The following is a 15,531-nucleotide window of genomic DNA, read 5'->3' on the forward strand; positions in this document are numbered from 1 at the left end:
CGCCGATCACTCTAAACCCCGCGGACAAATGTAAGGGATTACCGTAGCACCTCGTTGGAGTGTGTGTTAACTAACCGTCTTGCACCATTTATCTATCCTACTGTTGCGCACGCACGCACACGCACACGTTCACTCAGTCGCTCTCGAGTGGTCATCGTCCGTAACTGCATCTTAGCATACACTGCGTTCAAAACCGCAGGGGCCAAGGGTGACCATGACTACCCCTTGTCTCTTTATGGCCACCCCATAACTGGGGTACAATTTGTGATTTTTCTGTCATTTTCACAGAAATTCACTATCATTAGATAGTGTACTCCCACAACTTTTTTTGTATTAACTCATTCAGTGCCAGACATTCTCAGACCCTCTTTTACCTTGAAGGAACACTTGATTGGGCTGAACATCAACAATTATTTAATTGGTCTGTATGAAAAAAATATGGCAGCACCAAAATCCCCCCCTAAACGAATCTGTAGTGATTTATGGGCTTTTTTGTGATGCAAATTGGCACGCCCACTTTTGGGGCGTGTTTTTTTCTTTTGTTCTCAGTCCAGGCCATCAACGTCGTCGCAGGGAGGCTTGATCCGTGTTGTTCCTTGTTTTGGTTGTTCACTTCTGTTGTCACCTGCTGTCTGTCTGAAGGTGATTAATTGCCACTAAAATTCATTTGCACATTCTTATTCATTTCAAACTGAAAATATAAAAGCGGGCGGCACAATATATAATTTATCTTAACATCAAATGTGAGCTCCTATGAAGAAAAACCACGATCACCTCCACAAAATCAAACATATTGTGCTGATCATTTTTTCATTTTTTAAATTACCGGTTGGAGTGGACAATGATGCATATGAATTTTAGTGTCAATTGATCCTAGTTTTCAGACATTAAACGATGCAAATGCTTTGTTATTTTCCCTTAGGCAGCCAAGCAGCCATGGCTGTTGGCTTCCGCTAGCTCCCGCGGCTAGTCGAAGCAGGATTAGTTTTGGATTGCGAACAGTCAAAGTTAGCAGAAGGATATCTTCTTTTTACTGTCCATACATGAGGGTTTGTGACTCGGACGAGCTGACCGCTCGAGTAGGAGTTGGCTCCACGCAGCCACCGGTCAGCCAGTAGCCGGTGTTCTGCCAGATTCGGCATCACCGCTGCGGTGTGTGATCGCTAATAAGTGGCCGATTCGAGAAAATGAGAAAATAACGTTTCAAAAGATATGGGCTTCCGTTTCACGGAGATCCGCCGTCTAGGCAGCCAAGTTCCATGTCCACCTTCAGCCACGTTTGCCACGGCCGGTTAGCCATCCAGGAGCACCATGTTTGCTACAGAGGAGGTCTCGTTGCGGTGAACGCTTTAATTCTGTCCAGCCAGAGATACAGCGGCGTCGCTTTGTGAGTGGGCTGTAGACTTGCCAACTCCCTGAAAAATAAATAAGGGACACCTCATCGCCAGGGACGGCCGACCTGACTGCCTACAACTAGGAATAGGCGTAGCCATACCAAAATATCGATATTCCGATGCAGTGTCCTCAATTTTAATAATCGATCCTCAAGATAAAGAAGTGATATTTGCAATTAATTCACATATATACATATATTAATCTATTATTTAGAATGTTGTATTGTCATCCAATCAGAATTCCCACTATGTGTTGCCAAGGGGAACGATCTTTTTGCCTTGGCAGAAACGTCTTTGACTACTGCAGAGTAAAAAGCTTAGCAAGACATGTCACCGTTGAGGCTCAAAATGAGCTCATATTTAATCAGTTCAGCAAAACATTTTCACATATTTGTCCACTTACTTCAAGTTTAAGACAAGTTGTCATTACAGTACACTTTTTGTGATAAAAAAAAAAATACATACAATAACAGTTACAATTATTGCTAACTATATTAAAACTCTTTTTATAACGAAAAAAATACAGTAACTTTAGAAAGTCTATATGGAATTGTATACACTTTTTAGGCATTGAAATCTTCGAATGTTCAACAGGATATTGTAACGAATTGGGTAGTCTTTGTTGTGGTCGGATTTGTGTGTTGCTGAGTTTTGATGTTTCCGAGGTTTATGAATGCATCGTACGGCAAGCGAGTGGAGTAGCGGAGAAAGAAGAGCGCGAGCAGTTGTACTTGGAATAAGGGCTGCTCGATATGAATAAAATTATGAATCACGATTATTCAAACGATTATTTATTTTTTGCTACAAAATAAGAACAGTTTTAAACATATAAAAAATATTAAGACAAAATTATTTGAAACACTATAATAATTTAAGTTCGTTTTGGACCCAACAACATTTATTATTAAAACAATTTAAAGTGCAAATGTATAAATTAAAGTATGGTGTCCTTGTGGGGCGGCACGGTGGGCGAATGGTTAGCACGTCCGCCTCACAGTTCAGAGGTCGTGTTTTCGAAACTAAAGTGGTAATTACATTGATTTAAATTAAACACGGCGGAACAGAGCTCGACTGGTTAGCACGTCCGCCTCGCAGTTCAGAGGTTGTGGGTTTGATCCCGGCTCCAGCCTCCCTGTGTGGAGTTTGCATGTTCTCCCCGTGCCTGCGTGGGTTTTTTCAGGGTACTCCGGTTTCCTCCCACATTCCAAAAACATGCTTGGTAGGTTGATTGGACACTCTAAATTGCTCCTAGGTGTGATTGTGTCTGTTTGTCTCTGTGTGCCCTGCGATTGGCTGGCAACCAATTCAGGGTGTCCCCCGCCTACTGCCCAAAGACAGCTGGGATAGGCTCCAGCACGCCCGCAACCCTTGTGAGAAGAGTGGTATAGATAATGGATTTTCCTTGGTTTTCTTGTGTAAACAAACGAGTTAACTTGCTATGCACTTATAAATTGCCAAAGTAGTAAACTGCTTGGAGTAAAATGCCAATTTTGACAGAATAACAGACATGCTATTCATCTATACATTTATACCTTTGTCCGGAGCCTTTTTTTTGTTGTTTTTAAAGTAATATTTACACATAGTAAACAAAGTTAAAGTAATTTGCTTCTGATAAATTATAAATTTGATATGCTGATCAGGTCAAACTAATTTAAATGTTGACTGTACATACTAGTACGCAATCTATACAATACTTCTAAATTACAGTAGGCCATATATAAACTGTATTACAATATAATGACCAATAATATGTTTGCAAATTGCATTTGAAGCAATTTGAAACAAAAATGAACACAAAAAATTTGACATCATATGATGGACTACACAAGAAATTTAACTTAAGTCACAGTAATAATGATTAGCATGGTTTCTATTTTTGTGCTAGTAAAAGTACTGTATATTTGCATAAGATATGTTATTTGAAATAAATCCTTCGTGCCGATTGCAGACGACGCCAAATCTAACTCGGTGTATCCTTGCTTTGGTGTATCATAACATCATCGTAAACCAAACGATGGTTGAATAGATTCGTTGTGTTGCCGGTGGATGCAGAGACAACTTGCACTTTATACGTCTTTGCTTCCACGGCAAACCCAAAATGTAATCAAATAACCGATTTCGACTTGCCTTACTTGTTTACAAGTCGTTCCTGTGGCGGGTCTTGTGCCATTTTTAGGTCTGTTACTCTGTTAAAACGTTGAATAGGAGCGTGTGCAGTGTGACTTGCGGGGTACGGGCTAGCTAGCTTGGAGAGGCCGGCACGGCGGAGTAACTCGTGTGCGCATGCCTCAAAACAACTCAAAATTAGTATTAATAATCGTTTTTTTACGATTATGCCAATTTTATACTCGTGGAGTGTAATAATCGAAATCGTAATTGAATTTCCATTAATTGCACAGCACTACTTGGATTAATGAAAATGTGATAATTAAACTACGTCTGACGGCGTGTTCCTGGAAGACGCTACAATATGATAAACAGAGCTGGGCACTTGACGGCCGCGACCCTACACCCTTGACTTAGGTACCCTTCCGGCCGCGAGCCTCCGGCCATATTCATAAACATTCTCGGCCCCCGCCCCGTTCCGCCCCCGACTCCAAAAAAAAGCTTGGGACACAACTCGTGGACACAAATTGTTTTGAAACAAGTCGGCGGGCGTCGCTTCAAAAAGACAGCGACAACAATGGATATCATGCCTGCTACAACCATAAAGGGACCGAGATGACTAGACGATGCATTTAATTTTATTGCGAAAACTATCTGGAAGGTGGCGGCTAAGTGGGAAGGTGGTTGAGTAGCTTGTTTACTTTGCAGCAGCAGCAACGAGCTGCGTGGCTCATCCGTCTCTGTGTGGGAAACTGTATGTCATCGCAACATGTAAGAGCGTGTGCTCAAGCGTGTTTGTATTTCCTCATTGTCACATCACATAACCCACGCCTCCCACCTGCAACTGGGGCATACCATTACAAGAGGGGGCGGGGGGGGGCAATACCACAATCCTGATAACAGCAGTAGAAAGAAGCCTAAAAAGAAGCCTTTCACTGAGTAGGCTGAGATTAAATTTGGCCGCCTCGCGACCACATCAAATGCACGAGGGCCGATTAGTGGGCCGGACTAAAATCCACTTCCGGGCATGCTTAGTCCAGCCATTTTAAAAAGTTTATCAGTCAACGCCACCCCGCCCCCAAATTTGGCCGGAGGGTCTGACTGGTCTGGCCCAGGGACGGACTGCCCAGCTCTGATGATAAAGGTCACTATTTAAGTTTGACGTTTTGGGCTAAAAAGCCTGCTTACTTCTTCGTTTAAGAAACATTCACAGTCGGATGATGCCGTGCATGTTAGACTTGCTAGCTGCAACATAGATCTCATGTAGCGATGTCAGCACACAACTTTCGGACTTATCCACGCACCTTTCCCCATCGGCGATGGGGAACAGGAAAGCCAGAATGTTCCCAAATGGGAGACCGCAGTGTACGCGGGGACCTTCAAGCTCGGGCTCTTTTCTGGCTCTCTCTTTTGTGCCACCACCCTCCTCTCCCGCGAGCAACAGTCAATAGCGTCCGTGCGTAAGCTCGCGCTAATAATAAAAACTGATCAGCAACGGTACGCAAGGTGGACCAAACCGAACATGCCATACCGATTCATTAATACACCCACGTGTACCGTTACACCCCTAGACTTCCGCTATCTTGGCAAGCGTCATTACCTCAACCAATAAGATAAGCGGATTCTGTATCCATATGGGGGCGGCACGGTGGTCGACTGGTTAGCACGTCCGCCTCACAGTTCAGAGGTCGTGGGTTCGATCCCGGCTCCGGCCACCCTGTGTGGAGTTTGCATGTTCTCCCCGTGCCTGCGTGGGTTTTCTCCGGGCACTCCGGTTTCCTCCCACATTCCAAAAACATGCATGGTAAGTTGATTGGATACTCTAAATTGCCCCTAGGTGTGATTGTGAGTGCGGATGTTTGTCTCTGTGTGCCCTGCGATTGGCTGGCAACCAGTTCAGGGTGTCCCCCGCCTACTGCCCAAAGACAGCTGGGATAGGCTCCAGCACACCCCGCGACCCTTGTGAGGAGAAGCGGTACAGATAATGGATGGATGGATGTATCCATATGCACGTATGTGCTGTCACCTCATTGGTCACAGAGCAGGGGAGGGCCTATGACCGTTACTGTAAATTGTCATATAAAGGGAACTGTTGTTCATTAATTCCATTGACATTTTACACATTATTTTTCATTCTGACGATATTACGGGGCAAAGTGCGCACCTTTACAACTCAATACGGGACGCGTACTGACGTACCTCTATACGTGACAATTCTGTTGGCAACGGCGGGGCCATGCCATGTAAAATTTTAAAAACAAGAGAGGCATCTTGGAAACTAACAAAGTTTTCCCAATTCAGCAGTTTATATTCATCCAGTATGTTGCAATGGTGATGACGATATGGTTTCATGTCAAGGACTTTCAGGGCCTGTTTATAGACAGAATGAATTGGTTTCAATGTAGTTTTATGGGCTTGTGACCAGCTGCTGACACAGTAGGACAAATCTGGCATAATCATTGCGTGGAAAAATAATTTGGCAGCTTCAGGGTTTAGACTTTGTCTAATATATCTCAAATTCGCCAAATTTAATTTAACTGTTTAACTTTTTTCACATGCTTTTTAAATGTGAGCTGGGAATTTAAAATGATGCCCAGGTATTTATACTCTGTTACCACATTGATCCCCTGCCCTACTGTGTACACGTCAGGATCTGGTAAATCCGATGTTCTCTTTGTGAAGAACATACACTCTGTCTTTTGGACATTTAAATGGAGATATGAGTTGTACAGCCATTTGGACACATGCTCCATAGTTTAAGTCAGTTTGATTGCCACATCCTCTTTTTTCTTCCCATGTACATAAATCACAGTGTCATCAGCGTACATTTGTATCTCACATCCTGAGCAAACTGATGGCAGGTCATTTATGTAAAGGCTAAATAAAAGTGGACCCAGGTTTGAGCCCTGGGGCACACCTAAATTATTATCACATTTTACCTTGACTGATTGCGTTCTATTTTCTAAATAGGATTGTACTGAAAAATTAAGGTTTGAGAGTTTGGTGATAAGAACGCTATGGCTGATGGTATCAAAAGCCCTTTTCAAGTCCAGGAATGGAATACAGCACCGACGACACGACAGCCCCCTTGTCCATCATAGATTTCACATTTTCAAGCAAAAAACAAGTGTCAGTATTGGTGGAATGATTGGCTCTGAAACCAAACTGCATGGGGTTTAGATTATATGGTGAGGTATTAAGGTGGGTCACTAACTGATCGGCTACGCACCTCTCAGCAATCTTTGATACCACAGGGAGAATGCTGATAGGCCTGTAGTTTGTGACCTCATTTGAATTTCCTGACTTGAAGACTGGTGTAACAATAGCAGGCTTCCAGTCCTGAGGGCACAAGGCCTGTCTAAAGGATGTATTTATCATTTTAGTGATGGGACCAGACAGTGTCTCTTGATGTGTCTTCAGTAGTATGGAGTCCATCCCAAATGCATCAGTTGATCTGGAGTTTTTGAGCATACTTATTATTTGGATCACCTCAGATTGTGTGACTTCACCAAGACAAAATACTGGATTTGCTGGATTTATTGGATCAACATGTAATTGTTCTATAGATGGACTGTGTGTTAGAAGTTTAACTGACTCAACAAAATGTACATTAAAAGCAGAAGCAATTTGTAATGGGCTTTCAGTAGGACATCCATCTATCAGCAGGTGAATTTTACTTCCTTCAGTTTTCTGGTCTTTCCCTGTCAGTTTTTTAACTGGTCCCAAATCATTTTGCAGTTTCCCTTACCTTCAATGATTTTAGTCATGAAGAGAGCCGCTTTAGCATGTCTTAGTTCCTTAATTACTTTATTTCTAAATGTCATATATTTCCGCTTATCATGTGACTGTTTGGATTTTAATGATACCTTTAAGGCGGAATCTCTCTCTTTCATTAATTTCAATATATCCTTATCTATCCATGGAAGAGTTGTTTTTTGAAAGATTTTAGTTTTGTTTCTTTTTGGAATTGATTTAATATTGATTTAATTGTAGAGATAAATGTATGACAATCAGCTTCCACGTTTGATCCTGTAACCAAATCACACCAATTAATTTCATTCATTTTAGCATTAAAATTATTTATCTCATTTTTGGGAATTCTAAAACATCCCCCTTTGTTAGTAATTTGATTACTCCTTCTTTTTGGTAACTCTCTAGCTATGAGGGTTAAATTATGGTCAGATAATCCCGTGACCATATTGAGGGATTTTGTAATTCTATCAGATCTATTACCAAACATCAAGTTAATTTGAGTCTGGGTTGTAGAAGTTAGCCTTGTTGGACCTTTAGCAAGCTGTACAAGGTCATATTTTGATACTAAGGTCTTACGGGGTTTTCTCATTTTTTTTTTATCTTCAAAAGTTCATATTAAAATCTCCCATAATAAGGACTTCTTTGTTAAAATTACACTCTTTAAATATTATGTTAAACTGCTCACAAAATGTATTTATAGGAAATTTTGGTGGCCGATACAATACTATGAGGGAGAAAGACATTTGAGGTGCCAGTTCAATGTTAAGACCTATACATTCTAAATCCATGTCTGAGGACCACTGAATCTGATTACATTGTAAATGATCACGGACATAAATCATAAGACCTCCTCCTTTTCTCTCAGTTCTGTCCTTTCTGAAAATTGCGTATCCAGGAACAGTCAATGCAGCTGATGGAGAACAATTATGGAGGCATGTTTCACACAGGCACAGAAAGTCCCGGTTGGATTCTTAGAGCAGGTGTTTAATCTGGTCACTTTTAGGAATAATGCTGCGTATGTTTAAAAGCCCACCCAGTAAGCCCTTGGGTGCAGCCAAGGGGTCCCAGAGAACTCGAGCATTATTAACTGTTTGCAGAATAGGCAGCTTTTTTAGTTTTGTAATGGCAGGGTTTACTGTGGCCGCTTTTACTCTTCGCCCACGAACGCATTCGGTATTGCCCTCGGAACTACAGTTGAGGTTCACGATGCTAGTAGGGCGTGATTGCAGTGACCAGTGCACCTGGGCTTGGAGCACCGCTCAGCTCCCCGATAGCTGGCAGCACCCAATCCAGCGGGCCCTTGCGGCCCCAACGACACACCAGAGACGCGGGGATCACCCAGCGGACCCACACCGGCCACCTCCAACAACTCGAACGCCACTCCCGGTCCACCCGCCACCGCCGCCAGACCACTGCCGCCACCGGTAAGAGCAGCGGTAATGGAATGGTGTTTTCTAGTGTGTTGTTGGTAGCTTTTGTCGGAGGACCAGGGCATTGGTGAACGTCTCTGGAAAGAAGCAGGCAAAGAATAACGATAACATAGTGGTTCTCCGGTGTTTGGCAGATGTCCAGGACAGGTGAATGAAGGTATCAAACAGCGCCATGCTCCCGAATCCAAAATGTTTTTTTGGTTTTCCATCATTCTCAAAGGTTGTATTTAGATGCAGCGGGTAAAGTTCATTCAATCCAGTTTGCTCCCAGTTTTGGATGCGGCCTGTGTCTAAAAACTTTAAAATCAGAATATATATTAAAAGTGCTGTTCAAGCGCCGCCGCGTCTGCCTGCCACCATCATCAAAGTAGAGATGCCCACATGTATTGAGGCTGATTGATCCCTGTTATTTTGACAATATTAGTGATGTTATTTACAATGACTTTGAATGACAAAATGTAATCGTTAAGGCCAAGATGTCACAATGCATGGAGGGAGGGGGGTGTGTGGTCAAATTGCTAATTTCTTGTAGGCGTTCCTGAACACATTATTTTTGTACTGATTTCTCCAAAACAAATTGATAAAAGTTCAAATGCAAGCTAATATCATTTCCTGATAAAAAAAATACATAACTTGAGCTTGTTATTGAAAAATAGACCGTCTTGGCTCTCTGATCCCTTTAACGTTTGAAAATATTTTGAAATATATAAATAAATTACTGGGATTGAATGACTGGACTGTGAAAAGAGTAGACAAATAAATATCTCCTTGGCACTGAATGGGTTAACTACATATCCAAAAAATAATTGTACAACTAATCTAAAAATACTCTAAAATAAAAATCAATTCTTGCCATCAATCAAAATAATTACTTTCACACGATAATAAGAAAACAATCTGACTTTATTCCCAGACTTTATTCTCACTTTAAAGTCGGAATGATTACTTAAAAGTCAGAATTCTGACTTTATTCTCAGAATTCTCACTTTAAAGTCAGAATTCTGAGAACAAAGTCAGAATTCTGACTTTAAGTGAGAATCTTGCCAACCTTTTTTTCCCCCACTGGCCCTAATCCTCTTCCATAGTGTTGTTTGTACGTATGTGAGTGTGTTTATGTTGTACATACACAAGTTTGGAAACCATTTAAACTGATGGCAAATGTCTGGCGAACAGCTTCAAGACCATTTGCGACATTGAACGAACCCTGACAAAAAATTCACATTGACTATCTTCTGCCCTCGGTTAGTGTAGAGGACGTAACCTAGACAATGAGCGAAACATTGAAGGAGCTCCAAGAAAAGGACACGTGGTTGTAGATTTGTCTTTATCCCCTTCTTTTTTCACTTTTTAGTTGTGAAACTTTCATACCTTTTTCACATAGTTGACGTTTTTCCTCTTTGTACAAGTACTATGTAAGTCAATAAAAGAGGAAACTCTTTTGTGTGCTGCTTATTTTATAACTTATCAAAAAGTGTGTCACCAAAAAGTGTGAGGATTTATTTAGTAATTTATCTCAACACGTTCTATAAACATGATGGGAGAGGGCCACCCAATCAAATTCTGCTTGAGGCCCCATACAGACATGAGCCCGCACTGTTTATGAGCCTTGATGCACACTTTCCGTGCCACATTTTAACATTAACATTGTTGACCAATTCCACACCAGCAGACTTTTAATATATTGTTGACCGCGGCTGATATAAGACACAGACTACGGCTCCCTCCTCCGTCACATTGAAGCAGTCACTTATTAGGTATACTGTAAATGTAAAAAGTATCTTCAGGACATGCTGTTCGTGAAATGTAAACCAAAAATATATAGCTTACAAAAATGTATATGGGCCATTCTACTGAATTGGTTCAAATTCTGAGCAGAAAAATGTGTGAAATGTTTATTTTATTTCAGAAAAACTTTTATTGTATTCATGTTGCACCATATCTAAGGGGCACAAATATAGTAAAAGTGCCGTCAATTTTCAAATAGTATTTTCTAGCTTTTCCCTAATATCTTGCCTGTCCCTAAAATGTGTCACTACCAAAACACACAATTATAGAAGAATAAAAATAATTCTACTGGCCGATTCATATTTGTTTCCATTCCACCCTCTACAGAATATTTTTATAAATTAATATATATGGTTTTAGGTCACTGATAGTGTAGTGGTACACACGCCTGAGTTGTGTGTAGGCAGCGTGGGATCGGTTCCCGCTCAGTGACGCTGTCTCTGTGTGCCCTGAGACTGGCTCGCGACCAGTTCGGGGTGTAGTCTGCCTTCGCCCATTGACGGCTGGGATGGGCTCCTGCGACCCTGTATAGGATAAGCGGTTTGGAAGATGACACATGACACATATATATGGTTTTGACATCAAAACTAATCAAAATGAATTTTTAACAGAATTTAATATGACGTTTTCCAAAATAAATCAAAATGTATATGCTATTTTTCATTGTAAAATGTAGAAATTTGATCATATTGACTTCAAAAGTCATCATTAATTAAAACAAACATACCCTTAAACAATCATCATTTATCGCAGTTAAATGAATGGGCTCAATATTGTGTCGTATAATGCACGAGGGCTGCGTGTAGGGCACAATGCAGCTGATAAAGCCCGCCGCTGTGTAGTGGACAAACTTCTGCAGACATGTGATGTACTGTGCGTCCAAGAGACCTTTTTACCTAAACAGGATCTAGAGAGACTGAACTCACTTCATCAAGACTTCTATGGGGCGGGTGAATCTACCACGGACCCGAGCACCAGGATAGTTCATGGCAGAATACCTGGTGATGTTGCTGTGCTGTTGCATAAAAAATATGATCAGCTGGTGACTGTGGTTAGACTGGGTGTTGACTGGGCTATAGGTATTGAGCTTAAGTGTGGTGATAAAAACTTAATCATATTGAACATTTACACACCATGTGAGTGTTCTCAAAATGAGGATGAATATCTTAATAGACTGGCTTGTATAATGTCATTTATTCAAGATCATCCTTCCACTTGCTTTTATATTGTGGGCGATATGAATGCAGATATTTCCGAAAGCAGCTCTCTATTTGCCAAGTACCTGATGCAGTTCTGCTCTGAAAGTGGACTGATTCTTTCTAGCAAAGCACTTTTGCCTGACAATAGCTATACTTATGCGTGGCACACGACCTCATGGCTTGACCGCTGCATCTGCACAGCTGATGCACATGATTCTCTGGAGGCCATGAGGATTCATTATGAATTTGCCATTGCTGACCATGTGCTTTTTTTCGCTCTGTTTAAACTTGGGCAACATACCTACTCTTCTACCAGTAGACAGCAGCTCTCATGGGGCAGAATAGACTGGTGTAACCTCACTGAGGAAGATCTTAATAAATATTATGCACAGTCTGATGTCTTGTTGAGTAACATTGAATTACCAAAGGATGCCATTGTATGTTGTGATATTAATTGTAAAAGCACCCTACATGCTACTGAACTATGCTCTCTGTATGATAACATTATGAAATCCCTCCATGTCTCATGTGCATCTCTATATAAGTCCAAACTACACAAAGCCAAGACAGGCTGGAATGATTAGTTGGGAGAACTCCATGCTGAGGCTAGAAGGGCCTTCAGGTTGAGTCAGGAGGAATAAAATATGGACCTTTATTTGAGTATAAGAAACAGGCACATGTAAGTTTTAAATATGCTCTACATTTCATCAAAAGGAATGAAAACACAATGACGTCTGATTCTCTCGCAAGAAAACTACAAAACAATAGTCCTATTGATTTCTGGAAAAAAATTAAGAGAATGAATAATCGTAAAACCTCGTTACCAACCAATATTGTTGGTGTCTGTGGCTCGGAGGAAAATTCTCAGTTATGGAGGAAACATTACTATGAGCTTTTCAACTGTGTCAAGAGTAACATCCTCACAGTAGGTACCATTGACATTAATGAAGACGTGACCATCTCCTCTCAAGAGGTCCACGGTGCAATAATGTTGCTAAAAAACAATAAAGCATGTGGTATGGACAAGATATCTGATAAGATAAGATAAGATATCACTTCATATTTGCGAGCAAAAAACTCTGTCCCCTAATTGCCATCTGTTTTACGGGGTTTTTAGTTCATGGTATTTTACCTGATTCTATGTTATCTGTTTTATTAACACCAATTATTAAAGATAAAGCTGGGAAAATCAAGTATCCTATCCAAGGTTCTGGAGAGGACTATACTGAATAGGCTGGAACAGTTTATCCTGACCTCTGACAACCAGTTTGGTTTTAAACCTAAACATGGCACAGATACATGCATTTTTGCTCGTAAGGAGATTCTGGATTTGTACAACAGACAAAATTCCACAATTTTTATGTGTTTTATTGATGCCTCTAAGGCCTTTGATCGTGTGAATCACGAAAAATTGTTTTATAGATTGAAAAATAGAGGGGTTCCCGTGTCACTTATTAGAATTCTGATTTTCTGGTACTCACACCAGACAATGTATGTGAAATGGGGTGAATGTACATCTGCCCCCTTCAATGTATGTAATGGAGTTAGGCAGTGGAGTATTTTATCTCCATTCCTTTTTAATATTTATATGGATGAGTTATCCAACCAACTGAACAGTTGCAGAACAGGCTGTTTAGAAGGAGATGCTATTGTGAACCACCTGATGTTCACAGATGATCTGGTTGTCCTGTGTCCATAAAGTGCTGGTTTCCAGCAGCTACTCAGAATATGCTCCCAATATGGCTCTGATTTTGACATTAAATTTAATGGTAAAAAGAGTAACATCATGATCGTCAGAAGTAAGGAAGACAAGAAAATATCTTTCCTTATCTTCTCTCTCTCTGGTACTGTCCTTAAAACATGCAAGGAAGTTAAATATCTACACATCTACATTATTTGAGTGACGAACCGTCTGATGATATAGATATTCAGAGACAATGCCGTATGATGTATGCACAGGCTAATATGCTGAAAAGAAAATGTTGTATCTACTCGCAGCCTGTTAAGATAATTCTTTTTAAAACTTTCTGCACCCCAATGTATACTGCCCACTTGTGGCGGCACTACAAAAGGAGCTCCATGCAGAGACTCAAGGTGGCATACAATGATGGCCTGAGAATGCTTCTCAATGTCCCGAGAGGGAGCAGTGCGAGCCAAATGTTTGTGAGTGCTCGTGTCTCTACATGTCCTGCTGTACTCAGGAACCTTATGTTCAGCTGTATGTGTAGAATGTCCAAGTCAACAAACGGCATCATTTCTGCACTGGTAAATCCTGCCCTGAGTACGGTCAGGTTCACTTCAAGGCTCTGGAGGCATTGGCGTCTTAGCTTGTACGTAAATATGGGATATGGGATATTTGTCTGTTTTGTATGTTGTATGTTCTCTGTATTTTTTACTGTTTTTACTATGGACCACCGTGTCCGAAATAAAGAATTGAATTTAAATAATTAGCAAAAATTGTTGGTTGATAATTCAACACTTTTTATTTTTGTTAAAACATCATTTTTTTCAGTAATGACTGTGTGACCCACACAAAATATGAGGTCACATTTTAGTCATTAATTTGGGATGTTCAATTTGATAAGAGGAAATGGATTTTCCAGGTTGACTTAAAATATTTGTGTGAACATATTTAGGCAGCAGGGGGCAGTATAGAAACAGCGTAGCACCAGTGGTGCGATTTTGTTCACGACAGGCTGCCGTAAAGTGGCGTTGTGTCGGGTGTTGGAGCTGTTGTGAGCTTGCCATTCTGGCAAGATCTGTTGAACAAGCAGCAACCGATCTCCTTTGCTAATCATTTCTCCTGCATTTACAGGACTATTATCTGCTGACACGCCTGCCAAACCAGGGCCTGTTACAACTGCAACATTTCAGTAGTGACCATATTGTTGCTGCTGTTGCAGTAATACTTTCTGTGAGGGTAGCATTGTAATCATTTAACTAGTTTTGCTATATTTTAACTTTTAGCATGCATTATAACTAATGAAATATAATTTTTTCCATTTTCTACTGCTTTGAGGGTCGCAGGGGGTTGGAGTTGATCGCAGCTGACTTAGGGCAAAAGCAGGGTACACGCTGGACCGCTCACCTGTCCATCACAGGGCTCTTCATCATTGAAAAACTCTGGTTTCACATTCCAAATGAAAATGTAATTGGAATGACAAACATTTTTGTAACATACATTTCCCTGTATGTATGTTCCCTCTCTCTCTGTTTTTTGAGACACATCCGGTGGTCTTGTCTTTTGTTCCATGCTCTTCTGACTTTCCTTTGCTCTCTGCTGGATAATTCATTGGTAGACTTAAGCTTTCCTTCTTCCTTCCATCTCTTATTTCTTTCTCTTTCCTTTCTTAAATATTCTTTGGATTTCACTGCGTGATTGTAACCCTTTGCCTATACTCTGTCTCTGCTAGGCTTTTTGGCATTTTGGTGTTTTTCCCTTCAAATTAAGATTAAAAAATGAAATAGAATATTATTAAAATCAGAGAGATCTATGTATGACATATGTATCTATGTATTATATTATTTAAAACCTACTTTATTCAAAAATAAACGTCATATTCTCACTACCGAAATCCATTATGTCACAACCGAAACCTATCTGTATGTTTTGGTAGTGACCGGTTCGGGTTTATTTTTCCCTTCAAATTTGGATAAAATATGGAATATAATATTGTTAAAATCAGAAAGCTCTATATATGACATATGTATCTGTGTATTATATTATATCATATATAATAATATATAGTAGTATATTATTTTATATATATAAAACTTACTTTATTCAAAAATAAACATCATATTGTCACTACCGAAACCATTATGTCACTACCGAAATGTTTCGGTAGTGACCGTTTCGGTAGT

Source organism: Filicampus tigris, chromosome 9 (genome assembly GCF_054856515.1).
Source record: "Filicampus tigris isolate MCC_2025a chromosome 9, RoL_Ftig_1.0, whole genome shotgun sequence".
Taxonomy (NCBI): domain Eukaryota; kingdom Metazoa; phylum Chordata; class Actinopteri; order Syngnathiformes; family Syngnathidae; genus Filicampus; species Filicampus tigris.